The sequence below is a fragment of the Sus scrofa genome, chromosome 12, assembly GCF_054392235.1.
Source record: "Sus scrofa isolate SSC_HxYL_T2T_F1_AM1 chromosome 12, Sscrofa_HxYL_maternal_Yorkshire_Landrace_v2.0, whole genome shotgun sequence".
Lineage (NCBI taxonomy): Eukaryota > Metazoa > Chordata > Mammalia > Artiodactyla > Suidae > Sus > Sus scrofa.
The window spans coordinates 8,993,310-9,017,638 of NC_139394.1; the positions used below are offsets into that span (position 1 = coordinate 8,993,310).

The 24,329-nt window shown below is 44.6% G+C and overlaps 2 long non-coding RNA genes across 3 annotated transcripts in view; both read left to right on the forward strand.

Moving 5' to 3' along the window:
* Positions 1-1,538, forward strand: part of LOC102165790 (uncharacterized) — a 194,516-nt gene extending 192,978 nt beyond the window's left edge. Inside the window, exon 8 of the long non-coding RNA XR_014820788.1 lies at positions 173-1,538. This is a non-coding gene — a long non-coding RNA (uncharacterized LOC102165790). The remainder of the gene's footprint in view (positions 1-172) is intronic.
* Positions 1,539-1,795: 257 nt separating this feature from the next.
* Positions 1,796-24,329, forward strand: part of LOC110255978 (uncharacterized) — an 867,249-nt gene continuing 844,715 nt past the window's right edge. For both annotated transcript variants that reach the window (XR_014820806.1, XR_014820805.1), the window contains exon 1: positions 1,796-1,969. This is a non-coding gene — a long non-coding RNA (uncharacterized LOC110255978). The remainder of the gene's footprint in view (positions 1,970-24,329) is intronic.

The following is a 24,329-nucleotide window of genomic DNA, read 5'->3' on the forward strand; positions in this document are numbered from 1 at the left end:
GCTTTGTCCCCCACTTTGTCTTTCAGTCAATACATCTCTCCACTTCTAATTCCATCTTGGTGCCTCCTGCCTGGTGGACGTGAATTGACATAGAGGGTTCGGGGGTGTGCTTGCCTGTGATGAATGGGTAGGTGGAGAGAGTAACACCTACTCAAAATGCTCATTTTTGCAGCATGGACTCAGAGGTTACAGAACCTAACAAAACATCAAAAAAGGGGCTAAAAGAGGAAGCATGAGATTAAATGGCAGAGAAGAGCAAACCTATTATAAAGGTAAGGTGCTGACCCACCCGTCCAACTATGTGATTTTCAGTTTATTTCTTTATATCAAGGAGAGGATCTTCAAATAAGATGGAAGTGAAAACAAAATCCCTATGTTCTAGAGTTGGAGCTGTGTGTCTTTGGAATATTTTGGTAAATCCTTCTGCAATGGCTTCAGAATGTTTTTTTTTTTTTTTCCCTCTGGGTACGTAGTTTCCTTCTAGCTTAGGGGAGAAAGCTTACAAAAAGTTCCTATCAGGCTCTGAATTCCAGTTGTCCAACTCCTGAAAAATATATGTAAATCTTTTCAAACATTTTGTTGGATTTCAGTCACTGTCAAACTACCCCATGGACACGAGAAGTGTCCCACATAAGGTTCAAAAGATACAACCTGCCCAAGATCCAAAGCTACTCCCAAAGATAACCAAAAGGCAGACACAATTCCGCTAAAAGCTGGCAATAGTTGGTAGGACCCAAGCCGAAAATGGACTGTAACCAACGTTTCTGTCCAGCCACATCCCCCCTGCTCCCCAGTCTCATGGTTCCCAAGCCAAGTTCTCAAGAGCACAAAAAGAGACAAAGAAGAAGATATTAGCTGCCTCTGGGAGAGCGAGGATCAAAACCCATGGGTACCTGAAAGCTAATTTACAAATTACAATTCAGATCTGGGTCTCACAAATGTTTCTTTCCTGCCAATCTGATTTTATCCAGAAAGGGCCTCTTTGACCTGGTAACTCCAGATGGACTTCTGGGAGAGACGTGTTTGAAAAGAATTCTCATCCTTGGCCAGTTTTCCTGGGATTCCGTCTGCAGACTCTGGAGCAAGTGGGATGTCCCAGCAGTTCTCAACCTGGACACCAGAAACTGTAGAGGAGGAAAAAGAATTTTCCCTCTGCCCTTTGTACAGCATGCTGGCTGTGACCCCCTTTTTTCCCCTAGGGCACCTCATACATAGAAAGCTTCTGGAAGATGGTTAAAAGTTCTCCACTGTGGCTTTATAATTCAGGATTCTCTTTGGTAGGACAGTAGTTCCGGTCACGGCTCAGTGGTTAATGAACCCAACTAGTATCCAAGAGGACGCAGGTTCCATCCCTGCCCTCACTCAGTGGGTTAAGGATCCGCGTTGTCATGAGCTGTCCTAGGTCGGAGACGCGGCTGGAAGCCCGTGCTGCTGTGGCTGAGGTTTAGGCCGGCGGCTACAGCTCCAATTGGACCCCTAACATGGGAACTTCCATATGCCGTGGGTGTGGCCCTAAATAGACCAAAAAAAGAAAAAAACCTTGTTAAGACAAATTACTCGCTCAATCCTGAAACGACATTTTCGTCACCTGAGGCCTGACACGGGACCTGGTCCAGCTTAAGTGGGATCCAATTGGACCTAAATCCAGTTATTTGTAAGTCAGATCCAGTCCCACCGAAATCCAGTCCGGTTTTTCAGTCCAATCCAGTCCGACCTTAATCCAGTCCAGTTTCAATGTTGGACCCAGTCTGACGTCGTAGGCTGACGTGAGACCCAGTTTGACGTCAGACGCCGCGTGTTTGCGCGTCACGCCCAGTCCAGCTCTCGTGCATTTCCAAACCCAGCCTGGGAAAAGGAATGTTCGAAGTTTGGCGGCGGGAAGGTGAAACCTGCTGAGCCAGGATCCCAGCGGGACTCGCGCTCCCCCACCCCAGGCGGCGAGGAAGCAGAGGGCACGGGGGCTCAACAGGTATCTGGGCTCGGTTTGCTGGTCGCTCTGGACCACAGGGTCTCCTTGCGTCCCCTCTTCTGGAACCAGTACTGTTGAAAAAGAAACGGGGGCTTATTGGAAATTGTAAGCGTTTGTTTTGGCAAAAATCTGTTTCCCCCCGGGGCAGCACCGCATCGAACTGGGGGGACTGTACAGGCCAGGGGGCAGAAACAGGGAATTTAGACTGGGCAAAAAAAAGCAGGTTGGGTTTTGCAGTTACTTTTCATTAGGGCCTGGCAGGGGTCTAGCAGGTATATGATCTGGTTGACTGGTTTAAGATTCATTCCTGGGAGAGTTGAAACTGTAATTGAGTCTCGTCTTGGTAACTTGGGGTTTGGCATAAATGGCTCCACCTTGGGCTTGTTGTCTTGTTTTCAACACACGCCATCACCTAATTATCTTCGAAGGCTGTTTAAAGCTGTGCGTATTCACGTGCTTTGGGTGCTTGATTAGTGAGACGACAGAGAGAGAACCGCTTTATCATTTGCTAGAATGCGACTTGTTGTTTTTTTTTTTTTAATGGTGGTGTATACTTTTTGCCAACAAATCAGGCTTTGGCAGTTGTGTTTTGGCCTGTCCATTCGTCTCATTCTTTACCCTTTAAGAGGAGTGTGTGTGGTTGACAAAGATCCAGCAGTCGGGTAGCGGATTGTTTGTGGATGAAATACTGAAGCCAGTACGGTTCACAGGTCGTGGTCTCTAGCCAGTCAGGTGTCATTTAAATCAATTCAGATGTTTCTTACCGTCTTCAGTACCGTTCTGCACCGTCTTTCTCTCTTCCTCTCTCTTTCAGTCTCTCAGTCTTTCTCTCTTGCCACCCTCTGTGCAGCTGAAGCAAAGGACTCCAAGATGGCAGGGCTGAAGGACAAGGCATCCAGACCCATGACCCGTTTAGGGGAGAGGGGCCCAGGACCACCTACAGTGATCTTTGCATGTGTGAGAAATAAATCTTCTTGGGCCAGGCCACTAATATTCAGAAGTTGTTTATTTCAGAAGCTCGTGTTAATGATTCTAACACAGGTCGGCAAACTGTTAATCTTTCTGTTGATGCAAATAAATACAAATTTTAAACATTACTCATTTTTACAACATAAATTTTGCTCTCTTTTTATAGGAATATGACGAGGTCCTGTTGTCCCACTCTCTTCTTAAGAAATAATTGGTTTTTTGGATGGACCAAGTCTAATTTGATACCAGTTTTGTTAGATACAGTTCTCACTGCATAATAACGTTACTGGACCAGACATTAGGGAATTGAAAAGGAGAGTTTGTTTTACAACAAAACGAGAACAGTTAAGATCAGATAAATCTTCATGAGTGCATATTCTTTTGTGTGAATATATTTTATATACATGTAGTTTAATGGACAATTTTAGACCATCCCTCACTAAATATCCCAAGAAAATAGAGAAAATCAGTTAGTAGCCTGGTAAGATTTTTCCAAGTTGTTTACTTCTATATTAAAAAAAAAAAGTTGGAGTTTTTACTAAATTTTTCAGTTTTCTGTGAAAATTTTGGAATAATATAGACAGTGGTCTCTCAGGTAAGGACTGGAAAAAAAAAAATGTTAGGTCACGGAAGTCATTTAGTTTTTCTTTTCCTTTCCCCAGCAAAAGGATTAGTGCATTAAACACGCAAAGTCAGCATCTGTTGTTGTTATTTCCCAGAAATTATCATTCTTCCCCCAGGTGGTGGATAACGCCCAAAAATAATCAAAAATAAGAATTAAGATGCTGAAGAATGAGGACACTGTGTAAGTCATGGGATTCCAGTCTCCTCTTGTTGCTGGGAGCTTGGTTACAGGCTCAGGTGTTCTGGTTAAGTGAGATTGCCTCTCACGTGGCTGCTTCTGTAGGTCAGCTCTTTATCCTGTGGGTTTTACAGAGAAACACTTAAACTGTCTCATTCTCTTTTAGTCCTTGTGTGCAAACTTGGATTAACACCTGCAGGTGTTGGTAAAGATTTAGGGTGCTCCCTTATTCCTAGGTGGCATTCTGTAGGAGATGGGGCCTTGCAAGATGCTTTGGCAGAACTTGGCAAGGGGTATAGATTGTCTTAATGAATTAAGGAATAAATTGCTGTCTCAACATGTTCAGGCTTGGTAAGTGCTCTATGTGAGGAGAAACGAAAAGCTGTAGCATACCCAAATTATTGGTCCCCAAACAGGAAGTGCTGTCATGTGGAGCTTGCTGATTGTATAACAGCTACTAACTAAATGGAAAGGTCGTCTCGCCTTTTGCCATAACATTATGATCCAAAACACGAACCCATGCTTTTAAAAATAACTCCTCTGGCACTGAGAGGGACAGAAGAGAGAAAAAAAAAGAATAAGAAAGTAGAGTCCTAAGTTTCACTGCGTTTCCTGCCAATATATACAAACCCACATCCAAAACACATCTCATTTACATGCCTGTTTATTTTGTTTTCACGGCTGTCTGAAAGCTCGGACCTTTCTTTTTCTCTTAACTGAGACAAAGAGATACAAAGATAAACTCTGACCCTGCTTAGCTTCCCATTAGTCTTGGGCCTTCCCATCCCCATGTGGCTTCTTGGCAAATGGCCTTATGGTTGAGGGACTTTGGTGTATAGATAGATGTGTCGCTGAAGATTTGGAGAGAATATTGTGAATTCTGTTGTTTATTAATTTTGAATTGGAAGTTTTTGCCCTAAGAGTTACAGATTCTACCTGGTTTTAGGAAGAGTTGAAATAGGTGACAGGAGCATAGCAGGAGACTGAAACATTTCCTAGGAACGGAAGCTTCGAACTTACAGAGATTTTAGAGTAGGTTACATCCCTGAGCATCAGGTGTTGATAGATTTGCGTTACTGTTGTTGCTGACAAGCACGCTGTATCAGAAATTTTTCTAAGTACTTTATAAATTTTTTGTCTTTTTGTCTCTCTGTGGGATGTGGAGGTTCCCAAACTAGGGGTCGAATCAGAGCTGTAGCCGCCAGCCTACGCCACTGCCACAGCCATGCCAGATCCTTGACCCCAGGGATCGAACCTGCGTCCTCATGGATGCTAGTCAGATTCGTTTCCACTGAGCCACGATGGGAACTCCAGTACTTTATAAATATTAACGTGTTTAATCCTAATAACAATCCTAGGAGGTAGGTACTGTTATTCTCCTCATTTTCCAGAAGAGGGACCTGAGGATCAGAGAATTTAAGAGACTTGTCCAAGGTCACACAGTATGGAAGAGCCTGCTTTTTGAGCCCAGATAGTATTGTTCTCAAGCCCCGTGTTCTTTTGCCACTGTTTGCTCGTTCCCCACATTTCTTTTCTTATGAAACCTTGTCTTTATAATCTAGGCACCATTTTTCCTCTTTGAGTATAAGTGCATCTTTGATATAAATCTTTCCTTAGAAGGATTTTTTTTTCCCTCCAACATTGACTTACTGTCATCCCAGTGGGAATGAAACTACTGATTCCTCAGATCCTGCAACAAATCAGGCCTTACTTCTAAGGGGGTTTTTAGAAATCAAATGCTCCCAAAATAAGTTCTCTATTTTACCGCACATGGCTTTCTCTCATTGAGTCACTGGTTTCTCTCTTGCGTTCCGTTGATTTCAAGGGCTGCATTCAGTTGCCCTTCCATCTTCTAGAACCTGTAAGGTTCGATTTCTCCGTTCTCAACTACTCCCTTTCCTAAGTAAGAATGATAGGGATTTGAGTGGAGATAGAAAAGGCCTTCTAGGGAATAACAACGAGGAGGCTCAGCATTGCCTCACTGAGTGAGAAAAACATTCTGGTGAAAGATTTTATATTTTTTAGGGAGGATAAGAAACCTCCACATAAATCTCTGCAAACTCAGCCTTGATCTCAAAGTAGAAAGGAGCTCTGAGCGTGGGCTTTAAACTGGCGTAACCAACAACCTGCGCGCGTGGTGATTCATTCTGGGATTGTTAAGGCTGAAACGTAAACTCAGCAGCGAAGTGGAAGCTGCTTGCTTTGCGGTTCTTAGCCAGGTCCCATCTATGCTCTGGAAAAAGGAGGCCGTGAACAAAGTGCTATTAATTTGTTGTAAAACCAGCAGTTCCCCAAGGGCTTCCACATAAAACAGGCCCTTTATTCTCTAGGTCTTCAGCTCCTTGCATTCATGGTACCTTCTGCCACTGCAGACTCTCAGGCCCGTGGAACACTTCCCTTGGCTTTTTATCGCCCTTAGGATAGATTAGCCCCTGGAGTTCCTGTCGTGGCTCAGCAAGAAGAATCGGACATAGTATCTGTGAGGTTGTGAGTTCGATCCCTGGCCTTGCTCAGTAGGTTAAGGATCTGGTGCTGCTGAAAGCTGTGGTGTAGGCGGCAAATGTGACTTGGATCCCGAGTTGCTGTGCCTGTGGCCAGCAGCTGCAGCTCCAGTTTGACCCCTAGCTCAGGAACTTCCAAATGCCGCATGTGTGGCCGTAAAAAGAAAAAAAAAAAGGATAGATTGGTCCAGATTATCTGAGCCCTCATGATCTGGCCACTCCTGTGTCATCCTTTGTCTGAGCCCCATGACCTGGAAAGTGTTATTCTTTGCAATTTTCTCCTTTGCGCTGTATCATCCTACTGTATTTTCTCTGTGATTCTTCATTCTCCGAAAGCACATTCTCCACTGTGCTTTTACCTTCAGACTCACTCCTCCACACCTGCGGAATTCATGCTCCTAATCACGCGTCTGCCTCACCTTTCACACAGCTGCTTCCACTCAGCAGCCTGGGTCTTACCTGACCCTGGGACGCCTTTCCAGCCGGCCTCCCCATGTGGATCAGGTGCCTGGAGTTTGGTTTTTCCCCACTGTGAGCATTAATGCATGAGCGTTTAGTTGATCACGTCGAGACACTCTTCAGAAAGAGGGCGCTATTAATAAGTGTCATATAAATCCAGGAGATCCAGGGAAAACGGGTCTGTCTGGTCAGCTGCCTTGGCGTTTTTCTGTTGCATTGCATACGTCCCCCACCGCTTCTACCTTACAGGAAATGAAGAACCTCATTTGTATGTTGTTTTCTCCTGATTTCGTAATTTGCTGTATCATATTGCCTAATGCCTAATTGGAACTCAAAAGTAATAATTGTTGTATATGACAGAAAATATATGTATAAATATGTAACAAGTACACATACAACGCAGTAAAGAGAGCTATTTATAAACACCTCTGTAACAGCAGAATACAACCTCACATGTGTGTATGATGACTGTGGGTCAGGCGGGGAGCTGGCTGCCATAAGCTGAAGTACTGATTTGTGTGGTTTCCGTCTCGGGTGAGGTTGCTGAGGCGTACAGAGGTGGAAGTCAAGCTGCGATGCAGCCTCCAGTCAGTCCGATCCTAAACCCCGAGCTTCAGCCTTTCTGCTTCTGCCAGCCTCCGTGGCAGTTTCCAGAGTCATCTTCACATGTTCCTCTCCTTGATTTGTCCTTTCAACTCCCTGTGGGGCCCAGGAGCTCCCTATTGGGTCATGGTTTATGTGATTTATAATCGTTCCAAATAGGAAGGAACCTTAGAAAAGTACAAAAACAAAACAAAATATTTCTTGTTGGTAAGGTGAGGGAAAAGGGGGCGGAAACCCTCAAAACTAGACTGGATGTGTTTGGACGAGTCTTTCTGGCCAGGAATTTTTTTTTGGGGGGGGAGCAGAGAACTTTTGGCAGTCAGGATCCAGCCCGTTGAAATTCTTCATAGCATTGAACAGATGCCAGGTAGCATCTGACCTTAAACGTCATCAGTGTGACTTTTATTTCTGTTTCCAGATGAGAGAGTCATGCCTGTGACCTGTGGTTCAGTTCCACACACGGGCTGATATTTCTCTCTCTCCTCGTCAGCCTCGAAGGTAAGAGAAATTCGCAGAGCATGTTAAGCGATCTTAACCGTGGCATTTGTGTCAAATAACTTTTGCCTTTGGAGCTTCTCATTTGAGCTGCTTTCAGCATATAGGGCTTTGTTCTACTTTATCTTTTTCTAGTTCGTGCTGAATGCTACTCATGCTCTTAAGAATAAACACACACCTGAAGCCTCCTTCCTTCATCACTTAATGTGTATTCCCTGCACTGGGAATCTTTTAGGTTTTCAGCTTCTTTTAATGTGTCGTGCCTTCCCATTATAGCATGACATAACCTGATTGGTAGAAACTATGTTTGCCTGGTGCCAAGAATAACCAAACAAGGCTCAAAATATCGATGTGATATTATCCTAGGGTAAGCTAAGTTGGAAACTGAATACGACTGAACTCGTAGTCCTTTTAGTCTAAGGGGAACATGGCGAAGGTCATGGCGGGGCCAGTGGACTCCCCACAATGTCCATAAATAAGGATTTGCCTCTAGAGCTAGTATTTAGAGGCCAATTTCGGTCACTCGGCATTAGTATTTCCCGGCTTTCAAGCCACTTGCCAAGTGTGCGATGCTCATCGTTTCTGCTGAAGCCTGAAGGAAACGGACCAAGCTAAGGCACAAACGACAGAGTTGGGCAATCTCATGGTATCTTTCAAGGATGGGATCCTAGGTTAGCGGTCATATTTCTTTTTAAAGAATTCTACTTTGAGCGCTATTGAGAGATTTTAATTATAGTTAAAGACTTAATAACCGTTTCGGAATAAAAGGCCCAATTTTAAGGCACTGGAGGTTTGCATGCTAGCGTTACTATACTTCTTTTCAAAAAGGTAAGTTTTATTTTTGCTACAGGTTTTAAATATAATCTTTTTTATATTAAGATATCGGAGTATATATCATCATAAATGGGTTTTTTTTTTTTGTCAGAGGAGGAACATTTTGGAAATTTTTTCTTTTTTTTTAAATAAAGCTGAGTTACAATGTTGTGCCAATTTCTGCACAACAGAGTGATCTAGTCATATTATATATATACACATACACATTCCCATTCTTATGTTACCTTCCATCACGGTCTGTCCCAAGAGACTGGTTATAGTTCCCTGTGCTATACAGCAGGACCTCATTGCTTGTCCATTCTAGATGCAATAGATAGAATTATTTATTTATTTATTTTTAGGGTTGTACCTGTAGCATATGGCAGTTGGCTGGGGGTTGAATTGGAGTTGCAGCTGCCCGCCTGTGCCACAGCATTGCTAGATCTGGTCCATGTCTGTGACTTACACCCTCAACTCGTGGCAATGCCGGATCCTTAACCCTCTGAGTGAGGCCAGGAATTGAACTGGAATCCTCATGGATACTAACTGTGTTCGTTATGGCTGAGCCACAACAGGACCTTTGGTGGAATTTTTAAAATTATCGAATTAAGCTATCTTAATAAAGGGGGACCCTCTGGATGTTGCACTTGGGGCTCCGATTTTGCGTTCTTTCTGTCTTTGCACAACGTCACCCAAGTTATGAACAAAGTCACCAATGTTCATCAGGCAAAGTTTTCAATTATTATTATTAATTTTTAGTACTTCTCGTCCTTAGAAATCCAAGGTATCCATAGATGGTCACACACTTTCAGCTGTTGATCAGAATCAAATCATTGATCAGAATCAATTCACCTGACTTATACTTCATGGCGTGTTCTTGTTCACCTAATGCAGCTGATGTGAAAGTTCTCATCTGCAAACAAAACAACATAAAAGCAAAAACGAACAAAAAATGAGAGTCATTAAGGCTTAGTGTTGTGGGTCTGAAACTCATTAGAGAGCTCTGGATTCAAGGGTGAATAAGGTAACATTTCCTAACCTTGCAGAATTCACAGTCTAGTGGGGAGACAACGATAAACAAACATCTGTACTTCAGTGCACTAGGCTCTATGCAGGAGACAGATACAAAGTTCTGTTAGACCACAGGTGAGGGAGTGACTGATTTCTCTGGGGGCGTTTTGGAGAGTTACAGAAAAGATAAATGCTATTAGATCTTAGAGGGTGAGTGGATTCTCCAGGTCCACAGGTGGGGCGGGTCATTTCAGGGCTTGGGGAGAAGTCCCGTAAACATGTTGGAAGGATGGCAGGTGGTCCACGGTCGCTACACTGAGCAGAGCGTGGGGCAAGGAGGAGATCTCGGCAGGACCACACACACCAAGGGGCTGGTGTGATGCGGAGGAGTTTAAACGTCAGGTCTACCGGGTCAGACCTCACAGGATAGTGAAGAGACACCCGACCGGAGGACTTGGCCGTCTGTGACCCAGCCCTGATCCTGCCATCAGCAAGAAAGGACCACTGGAGGGAAGTTCTTTACCTTTCTAATCTCCGAAACGAGGCAGTTCCTTTAGCACTAAAATTCTAATTTTTAGATCGAGGATAATGTTTCATCTGAAGAAACACTAAGTTAGAAAAATGAGCTTTGTTTCCCCCCCCAAACTGCATATATATTTAATTCCTATTCTAGTTGCACTTGCGTCAGCGTATAAATAGAACTGAATTTATACGGTGTAATCAAGCAGGAGGCTTGACATATAGGCTGACGATCTACAAATACCCTCAACAGAATATTATAAATGAAGAATGGAACATTGCGTTCTCCAAAATTGGTAAAAGAAGAAATAATGGCCTGAGACAGAGGACAGGACTATTTTTTTAGACTAGACTTAAAAGCCTTTCTAATCTTCGAGAGCATCTGGGCCGTATTGCAGACTCCCCAGAGGGGTCTTTCAAGGGCAGGAAAGCCAGCACTTGACTTGCGGAAGAGGAAGGAAGAGTTGAAGTTACAAGAAGGCCACGACAGTAATTTACAGGCTGAAGCGAGCTTCCAGAAGCTCAGACCTGATGCTGGCTTACTGGTTTCCAGCGACCCGCTGGTACTGGGCACAAAGGTACTACTCCCAGGGGGCTGTAGGAATCAGGATTCCTCGCTGCCTTGTAGGCTTGCTCAACACCTGCTGTGTATCTGGCACCGCCATACTCAGGCTACCTGCCCAGGAAAGCTCTGAGAGGGAGAAGTGATGTGTGGACATGTATCGAACACTTACTAAGTACTGCAGGCTGTGCTGTGTTCTTTAGCTAAAGGGTCTCGAATCTCAGATCAGCCCCCCCCCCCCCCGCCAGGTAAGTAGGATGTAATTATCAGAATCTCTCCTTTGTGTAAAATAAGGGGCCTGAAGCTCAGAACAGATAAACAAAGCTGCCCAAAGCAAGGGTGCAGAGTCAAGCTTTGAACCTGGAATTCTCTGATTCCAAAGGCTGTGCCTTGTTGCAACATCCTAGGAGAGGATTGTCAACCCATTCCCAATAGGGTTGGTTTCTCGCTGGGTCATTGCGTATCATCTGCTGGAAGATTTTCCATAATAAAAATGCTCCATTTGAATCGGTTCCTGCAGGTGGTAGAGACACAGGCTGTAATGGCTGACACATGACCAGTAGAAGGGTGTCCATTTTTCTTTCTTTCTTCAGTTAAAGCTCTGAATTAGATCCAGCTGTTCTTTGATGCAGAGGCCAAAAGACCCCAATATCCTGCTCTTTGTTTTCCTGGAAGTTATTGGCTATTGTTAGCCACAGAGGCCAGGTTGGAACCCCTGAAAGAACTAAAAAGTTGGTTAGTGGTTACTGGGGAGCAAGGTCATGGAACAGTGGAGACGATGGCATTTCAAGATCAAGCCTCATCTTGAGGTTTGGTGAAAGCCGCGCGTGGACCCGCATGGGGTATAGTCTGTAAACAGACCTTAACAGAGACGCCAGCTGGACTGTGTTCATCCTTTATTTAGAGCAGCTAATAATGTAATGATTTTTGTGATCATTCTCGGGACTCCTCGAGTCATCATCGCGTGCCGAATACCAGGCTGAGCTCACACACCACCGCCACCATGGCCGTTTCCTCTCTCGCCCTGGCTGAGCACTTGTGATGTGCTGTGCTCTTGTACGAAGCACTTCACTTTTCACCGTCCTGCGAGGTGAATGCTCATGTATGCCTCATTTTTGAGGCAAAGAAATGGAACCTTAGGTAAACTAACTTTTTCGGTATACCATGATTAGTTAATGACAGAAGCAGGGGGCCCGAATGGAAATGTGTATTGAGATTCTCAGAGAGCTCGAAAGCAGCTGCAATAGGGTTAAAAGGAAGGGACATAAAAGAGCCAAAATTATGGAGAGCACTGAGAAATTTGCCAGCCCCTTATCCCATGCCAGCATTAAGAAGCACTGCCTCTTTCAGTGCCTGTTCTCTCTTTTTATCTTTTGGTGCTGCAGCCAGTGGGGGTTGACCGTTCAGACTGGCACCGTCTTCAGCATGTCTAGAGATGGGATTCCCGAATTTCCTAATAAATTGCAACTCCATTGAGATGACCAAGCATGAGCATGGTCAGGCAGTACCTCCATGGATCCGTTTGGGCAGAATAAGAAACTCACTCACAGTGCAACTTGGAACTCAAAAGGGATTTTCGTCTTCCAAATGTCAGATGTGATAGAGGGCTGTTGGTGAGTCACTCCCCTTTTCAAGGAATAGAGGCATAATTCCCAGCGGAATAATGAGCTTCAGCCCGCTGGCGCCCAAGGAGCTAACACAATGGGCAGATGTCCGAACTCTACTGGCCGCATCCCAGATGCAAACAATAGAACACTGGCCAACTTCTACTAAGGAGAATTTCTGAAGCCATGGTATTGCCGTGGCCAGCCAAAAATGCGTTACGAGGCCACAGTTATCCACAATAGTCTCACTTCATAAAGAAGGAAAAGACTGGGGAGGGGAAGTAATGTGAGCTTGCATTCTCTGATGGAGTTTGAGGAAAAGTGCTCAGAGATTTTGCCTCTTTGCCCTTTTGGATGATGGATTGCTTCAGTTTTATGAAATGCTGGGGCTAAATCCCTTCAGGGTTGAGACTCCATGAATATTAATTGGTCCCAAATAAGAAGAGTGAGGCCTTGCTCCTTGCCAGTCTGGGACAGTCATCATCATTGGTCTTTTCCAGACTCACTCTTTGTTTTAAAGGAGATCTTTTTAATGGGGGGACACTCAAAGAGTGAGACTTGGGAAGGAGGTTTTATTAAGCTTTCCATCGTCACCGGTTATTTTGTCCCTTAAAATTGCATCATGTTAAAGGACTATAATGACTTTGAATTATCTAAGCAGATCCTGTTTCATATCCTCTAAAATGGATGCAGATTACAAAATTTAGGATAAGCACTTTTTACAGTTCCTAGAATTTTGTGTATTTGTGTGTTTATGTTAAGTAGTACTTTCATATATATCATCTTCCCTCAAGGTAAATAAAGCAGGTATTATTTTTCCTCTTTTACGGGCAAGATCAGCGATGAAATAACTTGCAAACGATAGGCCATAGTGAGTCAGTGTCAGACCTGGGAACTTGGATTGGGGTCTCCTGATTATAGGCTCCCTCTGTTTTCTCCGTATGTCCTGTCCCCCTGTCCCGTCCATATGGGTCACGCCCTGCTTTCTACCCCTGCTTCCATGAATAGGGTCCGCCCTGGCTATGACATTTTCTCCATAAACTGGAGGAGAAATGGGGCCTCGAGAAAATTATATTTGTAAAATTCACCTGGAGCCAAGGAACAACTTTTGCTGTCTTGAATGTATTAACTTTGGGCACAAACCAGTTGTCCGGGAGGGGCGATGTACCTCCAACTTTAGGAGGGAAGAGGAAATGATTTCTTAGGGCATGTTTAGAGGTGAGTTTTCTCCACAGTCACACGAAGACAGTGAAAAGTAGGAAATACAGATGCTTTTGGCTGTATAGGATCAAAAAATTAGAGCATTAAAAAAAATCACATTTAGTAATTTAAAGGACATTTTCTCAGAGCCACTGAACATCTACACATAGTTCCCTTGGGACATAATTCTGAAAGCTAAGAAGACTTTTGCTAAATTAGGGGAAAATAAAACAGAACAACTCCCCCTTGACTCCCAGAAGATTCTAGCCAAGCCTGAGTTCTAACCCTCTTAGATTTGGAATGGGTTCTAAACTTGGCAAAAAAAAAGCACTAACCCATCCCTACTGGAAATCTCTCAAGAGAGTCAGTTCCAGCTTTCCAAAAACTTGTGGCCCAAATACGCTTGGCTCCACATCTGAACCTTTGTAATATTTGACATCTATTAGAAATTACCACGTCAACTTCAGAAGCCTAAAATCGAGCTGAACTCCGATGGGTATGTGAAATCAAACTGATAAGATTGCCATCCCATTCAAGCACACAGTGAGGCTTGCCTTGAAGCCCCCGTGAGGGCTCACTTGCATTTTTGGCAAGGACTCCGGGGTCTTTGGAGATATTAATGAGGAGGAAGAGGAGGGAGAGCTCAGCTTTCTCTTCTAATCCATTGCTTCCACAGAGCTACTGGCTTCCTCGACCTCAGAGGACGGGGCTCCCGAAACTAGCATAACAGTGGCCCCTGCGATATCAGAGTTCTTTAAAAACAAGGTGATAATTTTTCCCAATCGGAGTTAACCCAGTGGAGCGGGTACCAGAATGAGAAAATGACTACTTTGACTTCACGGAGAGATTGGCAGCTTTTTAAGCTGGGAAAACCCAGATAAGTATGCTCAGAAGGACGGAAAAGCACTTAGAGATCAGATAAGATATTAATCCAATTTGGAACTCTCTAGAGAACAGAGAGGAAGTGGCTGATTAGAGGGGTCTGATCTGGCCTAAAAGCTGAGAAGACCCTCAAAGAGGCCTTGGGGCTTTTCGGTTCGCAAGTTTGGTTGCTCGTTTCTTTAAAGGATGCTGGGATGTGAAGGAGCTGCCTGTACGCTTTGCCTCTCGTAAGCTTCAGGGGTTGAGTAACCCTGCGATGTGTTTGTGAACGTCTAAGCCTCATAGACACACTGTCTAAGGAGTAACATATGCTATAACCATTTGAGGCAGAGGAAGTAGCCGGCAAAGCCGTAGGCCTGGCCCAAGCATTCTGCCACTTAAACAGCAGTGTGTGACCTTGAGGTAAATCACTTAATTCCTCTGAGCCTCCGTTTCCTCAACAGTAAATGGTTATTGTAATAACTTTTTCAGAGTGTTGTCATGAAAATCGAATGAAATAGTGTGCATGCAGTCACTTAGCACGGCGTCTACCGTAGAAGATGTTTCAGAGACGTGATTCAAAGCCATAAGGAAGTGCAGGATCCATCTCTCCTTCTGCTCATTCACCCCTTCCACCTTCTCGTATTATTTCTAGGAACAGAAACCTAAGTTTCTCTCTGGAACATTATTTCATGATATTTTAAGGACCGGACTCCTAGCTGATAGTAACCCTTCGTCTCCACGGCGAAGTGAAGGAGGAGATAAGATCCAATACATAGTCATTTTCATTCCTTTCCTTTCCCTTCCCGTCTGCCTGTTTCCTGCAGCACTCTGCCTGCTTTCCTTAAATCCATCGTGACTTATTTTCCTTTAAGACAGTATAGTTTGCCATGTGTGGTCTTTCATTGAGCAGGAATGCTCCGAGGTCTAAATAGTAGTTTTTGACTGGTATTTTCTGATTCACGGAAACACTGATACTCTCTGTGGAGCCCGAAAAGCTTTCACAAAAATAGCGAGAGAATTCCCTCCCCTTCTCCCTCACCCCTTATGTCTCCCATCCTGTCGAAAGGCTCCATCATCTTTTACTGGTCCCACTGTCAGTAGGATAATATGTTTGCTTCTACTTTATTATATTTTATAGGTACCACGGCAGCAAACTGAGTCATTGATAAGATTACAACAAACTACCCATGAATTGTAGTATTGTAGTTTAATTTGCATCTTAAAAAATAGCAAGAAAAAGTATTCCTTATAATTGCATTCTCTGTATTTTTTGTCACTGTAGTTAACATTCATTGCAAAGCACAAAGTTAAGGGCAGCATTGGTGCTGGTATGTCAGTGGCCAGCACAGGTGAAGTAGAGTTTTTCTTTCATAATTGCTGGACTCAGCCTTTGAAAGACAGCTTCAAGCAAGGTACCTGGGGACTGGAAGGCAGGTCAGGGGAGTGGCTTTCAGAGGTTTTGACCTTTGGGGTCTGACAGTCTCTTTTCCCAACCTGACTCTGTCATGTACCAGTTGTGTGAAACTGGGCAGACCATTCAGCCTAAGTGTATCCTGTGCCCTGTAAAAAATGGGGCTGTAAAACTAACTTCTCAGAGTTGTCCCAAAGATTACATACAATTACAGTGTTTGCCCAGCATGCGGGGTTTCCTCTGAGTTGGGTGTGAAGCCATCGGAGGATTTCGAGGGACGAGGGACATATAAAATGTAACATTTTGGCATCATCTTCTGGATCCCACTTGGGACATGGCTATACACACTGAGTTAGTAACACAGAACAATCGGAAAATAAAGCATATTCTTAGGGTCAAAACTCCTGCTTTTCTGTTGAAAGGTAATGGTTAGCTAAAAACAGACAAGGACGTGAAGTGCTAATATTTCTATCGAGAGATGCAGCTTCTAGCTTTTCCCTCCTGGTTTCTCTTTCCTTCCTTTCTCTGTTCTCCTTGGCTTATGAATTATTATTTTTCCTGCCAAGTCATTCAGTTGAGTCATGAAGACTCATTTATTTCATAATCTATATAAGAAAAACAAGCCTGTGTCCTCTTCAGCGTGCCACACTCATTTTTGCGGTTGCCCATGACTCAGTTTCCACACCGGTGTTCTCTGAGAACCTCCAAGGAAAGCTTCAAGAAGCATGTGTTTGTCCTGAGGGTCGGTTTGTCCTGCTTGCCATTCCTTTGCGTGGAAAAGACAAGACACTAATCTGTGAAGAGAGTTACTCTTCTCCTTTGGTAGAAAGGTCGGTAAAGTCAGAACATACTGATACTTTTGGTTAACTTCTAGACTGTCATCCTAATAATCAGTGCTCAGTTTATTGAAGACGTCATTACGTGCCAGGCGTGTTGCTAAGTACGTTGTGTGCAATGCATCGACTCCTTTAAGACTCACTGCTATGATCATCTGTCTTATAGATTCTAAGACTGAGTCTTGAAGGAGTTAAGGAATTTTCTCAGTGTCATTTTTTTAGCAATCTGTATAGGCAAGACTGTAGTTCATTTTGTCTGATTCAAAACCTATACTCTCTTAGAGTTCCCGTCGTGGCGCAGCGGAAACACATCCGCCCAGGAACCACGAGGTTGTGGGTTCTATCCCTGGCCTTGCTCAGTGGGTTAAGGATCCGGCGTTGCCCTGAGCTGTGGTGTAGGTCGCAGACGCGGCTCGATCTGGCTTGCTGTGGCTGTGGTGTAGGCCGGCAGCAACAGCTCCGATTAGAACCCTAGCCTGGAAACCTCCATGTGCTGTGGATGCGGCCCTAAAAAGACAAAAAGACAAAAAAAACCCCAAAAACTATGCTCTCTACAACCATGTGACATTGCTTTGCAGTCACTCACTCATGCAAATAGTTACTGAATAGGAAATTATTGACCACACCAGATATTTTGTTAGGGCAGGAAGTAAGTCAAATCTAATGTAAAATGGTATTCCTTCAAAACGTAGAGTTTACATCATCAGAATCTTGAATTCGGAAAATGGAGACTTGTTGTAATGGAAAATCGTGCTCATTTTTGGAATTACTAAGGGTTCGATTACTACGTTGGAGTACTCCCCCAGATATCTTAGGTCCCTTTTTACTCTGAAAATAGACACTCCCACATTCAATTATTTCATGTCAAGCACCTTACTTATTGTCAGAATATGTTTATGAACGGCCTTCCCATCCCTTCCACCAAAAGGAACCAGTTTTCTGGAGGGATGCAAGGATTTCAATGGCTAAAGCCAGCATACAGCTCTGCTCCTTAATGGTGGAAGGCAAGTCTTCATTTTTGGTCAGAGCTGAAAGCTTGTTGCTTCTGCTAACGAAGCCATCGGATTGCTTCCTTAGTGCATGGAAGTGTCTACTGTGTATCTTTCTAGGATCTCCGTGCAAGTTATCTGTAGCACGGGAGGTATGTGATCATTTTTGGTCCCACGTTATAGAGGAGGAGAAGGAGCCAGAGAGAGCTCGAGTTTAGTGAATCACCCAAGATCTTAAAGATCCTTGACTAGACCCAAACCTGAATGCATTGGCTAGGGTTCTCCAGAGAAGGAGGGCCTGGTTTTATGTATTTGTGTGGGGGTGTGTGTGTGTGTAAAACTGGAATTGGCTCATGTGATTATAGAGGCTGATGAGTTCTAGGATCTGTAGTCAGCAAGCTGGAGACCCAGAAAGCCTGATGGTGTAGTTCCAGTCTGAAAGCTCGCAGGCTAGAGAGCCAAGAAGAGCAGATATTTCACTTGAGGCCAAAGGCAGGGGTAAAATGATGCCCCCTGCTCAACTAGTCCGGCAGGAGACAGTTCCCCTCGTGTACAGAAGAGTCAGCCTGTTCTCTTCAGGCCCTCAGCTGCCTGGATGAGGACCACCTGCATGCGTAGGATACTCTGCTTTATACTCTGTCAATTTAGATGTCCGTCTCATCTCAAACTCCCTTACAGACACACCCAGAGTAAAGTTTGACCAAGTATCTGTGTACCTCATGGCGCAGTCACGTCGACACCCAAATTACCATCACTCTGAGTCTCTGGCTCCCTGCCTTGTGCCATTACGTGTTGGACTCTGCTCCCTTTTCACGCTCCCCCAACACACACACACCCCCACAGTAGTAAAGTAGTAGCGAAACAGAAACAAACATAAGAGAGAAAAATAAATAGATGTTTTGGGGGAAGAATAGTCTCCTAAATGAGGAAAGAACTTACAGTCAGGATTGGAGCTAAACATACGACTTTATAGAAATTATTTGTCAAAGGTTAACATTCACCTAGATTTCTTTTTTTTCTTTTTTCTTTTTTTTTTTTTTTGTCTTTTTACCATTTCTTGGGCCGCTCCCTCAGCATATGGTGGTTCCCAGGCTAGGGGTTGAATCGCAGCTATAGCCGCCGGCCTTCGCCAGAGCCACAGCAGCGCAGGATCTGAGCCGCATCTGCAACCTACACCACAGCTCACGGCAACGCCGGATCGTTAACCCACTGAGCAAGGGCGGGGATCGAACCTGCAACCTCATGGTTCCTAGTCGGATTCGTTAACCACTGCACCACCACGGGAACTCCTCACCTGGATTTCTTGACCGCACGTACGATCCAGACACACAGGCGTTCTAAAAATATTGGAACTGGAAATCAGAGATTGCCTGTCCGTTTTAATGTGTCCCGAACGTGAATCAGTACCTTCCTAAGTCCCTGATTCAGTGCATACCTTGAAGTGACCCGGGGGCCTTTCAGCACTCCAAGTGGCATCCGGCTTGCTTGCCTTGGCCCGGCTGAGAAAACCACAGCTCACTGCCTTGCTCCACACACTCAGCAAGAAGACGGAAGGGGACTGGGTGAGAGAAACCATTCCCGGCAGCAGCAGCAGCGACTCCCTTTCGAAAGCCCTGGGGCAGTCGAAGGGGTCTTGTGCCTCCACTCCTGACACCGTTAAAGGTCCTGCTGCCTCTTCTCTTTCCATTTCTCACCTTCCCAAGGTGGGAGGGAAATGAGGGGAAAAGGAAAGTTTGGCAAAAACTCCGCCTTGGAGAAAGAACGTCCTATTTGAATCAAGGTCCCACACTGAGGAGCCCTCCCGGCGTTTGCTTGGAGAACTGGTTAACTCTTTATTAACTAGCCCACTGACACTTGCGAAGGTCGGATGGGAGGAGGTAACAGCAGCGATTAGTTTGCAAGAAGAGTGTAAGAAGGGAAACTAAACCAAAAAGCCTTGCCTGTGTGTGAAAGAGGGAGCGGGAGAGCGTCAGACGCTCAGGACTGACCGAGGTTGGTGCTTCTGGGCGGCTGCTGCCAAGAGGGTGCTGACCTCAGGTCCGGTCTGAGCATCGAGGCCCTTCTCTCTTGAGGTCTCCTGATTGCTAAAGTGCTTTGCGTTTGCACCAGACTCAGGAATCCCTTATCGCCTTGTGTCTTCCCCGTGGTTAAGCACGTGGGAACTTAGAGGTGTTTGAAGCTAAGTTGAAAACAAAAGAGTCACTTTGTGGTTGTAAGAAGGGGCTTTTTGCTTTTTTAACAAGGATGCCGTTTATTTACTACCAGGAGGGGGAATGTAACCTGTGTTTCCGAATGGGAGTCGCCCTGAGCAGGGCTCCCGATCGAAGCTGGATGTCTTCACAGATGACTCTGCCTGCGGCTGCGAGTGAGCATGTGTGTGGATGTGTGCTAATAATGTGCTAGTAACTACCAGCTGTGAATCTTTACAGGGTTAGCAGTTCAGTGGGCCTGGGACATTTACTATAAAATAAGCAGAGCAGTTCTGGCATCTTTCTGTGCACAGAAAACCCCCAAGAGCTCGAAGCACCCACCTGTAATACCTTATTCCACCCAGTTGCAGAATCCTTCTCTACTGCTACTCCCACGTATGTTTCTCCGCTTAGGAGATGCAGTATATGGGACAACCTTTATTTATACCTGATAGGGTGTTGCCCGTGGAAGAGTTTTACTCTCCTCCTTTTGGGGAAACTGAGGGTTTTTAAAGTACTGGGATGATGCTTATGTATAAAGGTCAAAATATGGGCTCTTCCTGATCCCCTGAAGGAGCAGGAGTTTACCAGGATGAACTTGGATTTGTGAGACGTGGGAAGATGCACCTGGGATGAAAGTTACCAAGAAAGTATACAGAAGCAGTGCTGGTTAGGGTTGGCAGGGAAGGGAAGGACCAGCTTTGCAGTAGGAGTTATTTAAAAAGAAGTCAATTCAGAAAACCATCTGTACAAACTTACTGGAGTGATGAAAAGGAAGATAGGCAGCAAGCACAGTGTGTGTGTGTGGGGGGAGGGGGGTGGTATAGGGCAGGTCTGGAGGGAGGAGGGATCCTAGGGCTTGGGGGGAAAGGTGCTGCCTGTCTGGGTTACTTTTATTCCACGTTCCAGGGAGGAAGGCGGAGTGTCTGACACCTCTCTACATACATGTCTGTTGGGTTGTTGAGAAAACAAGACCGAAGCCACGTTGAAAGAAAACTCAATAATGCATTTTTCCAAGACTCGGTGTTCCCACTTTTAGAATACCTGGGACTAGGGTAAAACTGTGTGCCTTCCCTGGTTTTTGTCCCGTGACTCAGATCTGTGATTCATTCCTTTATTGCAAATTGGACGTCTGGTTGGCAGACCTTTTTGTTGTGGTTGTTTATACCTTGGTGATGGGTATATTGGTTTCTAAGTCTTCTAGCAGTGTTATTTATTTTATTTTACTTTCTTTTCATTATTTTTGTTAATGACACACGTTGAGGTATAGTCAGCTTAGAATGTTATCTTAGTTTCAGGTGTACAACATGTGACTGTTTTTATGGATTAACAGTGTTAATTTAAACTTAGCATTTGTCTCCTTCTGAAGGAGTAGCATCTTCTAAATGGAGAAATAACCACAACACCATCCGTAGAAATAGCATCTGCTGCCATTTATTGAGCACTAATTATGCTCTGGGCGCAGCATGAGGGAATTTACAGTGTGGTAGTCAGCAACCCAGACGCTGTCTTCGTGCTGTTGCATTCGAGTCCTGACTCTGTAATTTACTACTTGTGGACCCATGGGCATTTCGTCTAGACTTTAGTCTCCTCATCTACCAAATAAGTATAATACTCTTACTTCCTAGTCTTAGAGGACGGAATGACAGGATGCAAGGAAATCGCTTTGCATCTGGCAAGTGCTTGATACATGTTAGCCCTTTTTACTATGTCTTTATTCTCAGTGTTTTGTTTAACTCTTCCAGTGACACTGAGAGATGTATATTATTATTCCCATTTTACAGATTATGAAGCAGAGGCTTAGTGATGCTGAGTAGTTTATAGAAGTTTATGCAGATTTGAATTTGCACCCATTATTTCAGTGGTTTTTTGCTGCTCGGCTGAACTACGCTGTAGCCTGTTCTCCTGTGATCTGACTTCCCACAGCCGCACACATCTCTTGGCAAATCATCACTCTGGCAAGAAGAATACTATTTACTTACTCATATGAATTAGTTCCCAAAACCCCAGGCACTTTCCCTGCATTATCTCTGATTATTTTGTAAGGGTTCTATGAGGTTGACATTCTTACCCCTCTTGGGAACACATGAATAAATGAGACTTTGAACATTATCAAATATTCCATTAATCGTAGGCGCCTCATGAATGCCTGTCAAGCTCCTGCCTCAGGGCCTTTGCAGTTAGTGCCAGGAATGCTTTCCCTGCAGATACTCATGTAGCCCGTACCTGCGACTCCTTCAAATCAGTGACGTCTTCCCTGACTGTCCTGTTTAAGTTAGGAACACCGTTCCTACCCGTGTCAGTTCCTAAACCCCTTTATTGATTTACTGTATGTTTTTACTTCACTTACCCCAAATGACAATCTATACGTTATACTTACTTGTTTATGAATGGCTTGTTTCTCCTCACTAGAAAGTTAGCTCCACAAACAAGGGACTTTTTTTTTTTGTTTTTTTGTTTTGTTTTTTTGGTCTTTTGTCCTTTTAGGGCCGTACCTGCTACATAAGGAGGTTCCCAGGCTAGGGGTCTAATCAGAGCTGTCGCTGCCGGCCTGCGCCAGAGCCACAGCCACGACAGATTTCTCTTTCTTTAGTTAATGGATACATGGATATTATCTCACATTTTCCAGTGGCGGTCAGCTCTTCAGTCCCAGGTTTTCTAACTGAGGCACTGGAATATTTTCTGTTATATGCACGACCTTGGAATTTTAAATTATGTGCTGCTGGAGTCTTCATGTGGTCTCCTTATAAACATCCTCACAGTGAATTTTTTCCCTTGCAGAAGGGGGTTGCATGGGATGGGGGCACAGATGATAAGCTGAGCCATCCTTTGAAGCAGGTCATTGAACATCTGAGTGCTTCCTGCTCTGTTCGCACACAGTGCCATGTTGAGATAAAAACTGATTCCCAGTTGGCAATCACTGGAAGGACATTTTTCTCTTTACTGACATCAAAATTGGTATATTTTTATCTCAGTTAATATACACACTCCTGATTTCTGAGTGTGTATATTAAATGGAATAAAAATATACCAATTATATTTATCATTGATGTATGAATCTATGTCATATTCATACGCTCTGCCCACCAACCACATTCCCTCTCACGTTCCCCAAAAATGTTCTTCCTAAAGCTTTTTTAAAAAAATCTTCGTCTGCCTCCATCTGACCTTTGGAGGGCATCATCTTTTTTACGTGTGATTCCTTTCTCTTTCCACGTGAGTTTCCCCGCAGGTCCGGGCCCCGCGTAGTTACCTCCAATTCCATTACCTGAGTCCTCCCCAGCGAAGGGTCACAGCATCTGGGAGCCCCAGAGTCTGTAAGAGAGTTCCAGGGACTAACAGTGCTAGGTACTCAAATTCTTTATTTGTCCTTCTCTCTATGCTGAAGCCGATTCGATTTCCTTGAGCACTTCCTCTGCTTTCATTTGACGAATGCAGTAATTTGTCAGGTCTCTCACTATGACTTGTGCCCGCCAGCCTGGCGATAACGCGGGTAGCAGCTGACATGCTTTGTGGACACAACTCCCACAAAAGACAGGGAGGGGCAGGTGGGACGATGGTTTGAAAGTAGGAAGTTGGAGAGAAGATTCTGTGTTTGTTTTATAACATTCTCCCAACCTAGAAAACTTAAAATGGTTTATGTGAGCTCAGACTAACCTAAACATTTTAACCTGTCAATCATAGCATGTTTGTTGACCTAAGATGGACAGATAGTAAGATAATTATCAGAGGGAAAAGCTCTGCTCCCATCTCTGTTATCTTGGCATTAATTTCAGGGTTTTGTTTTCCAGCCTGGCTAAGTAACACTGAAAAAATAAATGCCCTCTGATCATGTTAGCTCTTTAACGGGCGTATATGTGTTTAATATTCTTTAATTTGTTTATGGCAGGGATTCATGACTCCTCTTGCTTATCCCCTTAAATAGCCTCTTTTCCTATCCCATCCCAGTGTTTGTTTTTTTGGGTCTATGTTTTCTATTTAGCAGTCTCCATCTATGAAGTTGTCTTTGTGAGGCTATTGCCTTTTTTTTTTTGTAGAAAAAGAGGGACAGGAATTAGTAAGGAAAGTCAAAGGCACAACCTCCGAATATGTCTTAACTCCTGGGATGCCAGGGGCTGAGACGCCTGTCTCATGAAGCTCCCTGATTATGTCTGTCGGGCCAGGGGCACCATGTTGGCGTCCCTAAGGAAGATTCCAGAAACCCCTCCTTGAGTTTAGCCAGGGCAGGACCACACCTTCTCCTTCCTCTCCGCACCAGCAGGGCTCTGGGGGTCCTCCCCCACGCTAGTCCTGGCAGTCTCCTCTCTGTTCAGTCCTGTTCAGCCTTTTGTGGGGCACTTTTGTCCCCTAAGACTGTGGGTCCTGCCCTGGAGAGGCAAGAGAAAGTGTCGTTTCAGGGACGGGGGCACCTTGATGGATGAGGCAGGGCTCCCTTGCAGGTGGTACAGACTCTGCCTGGTCCACTCTGAAGCCAGACGGGGACCAGTTCGTCTCGCAGCGGAGAGGATGGCAGCTCTCGGTGTCTCGGTGAAG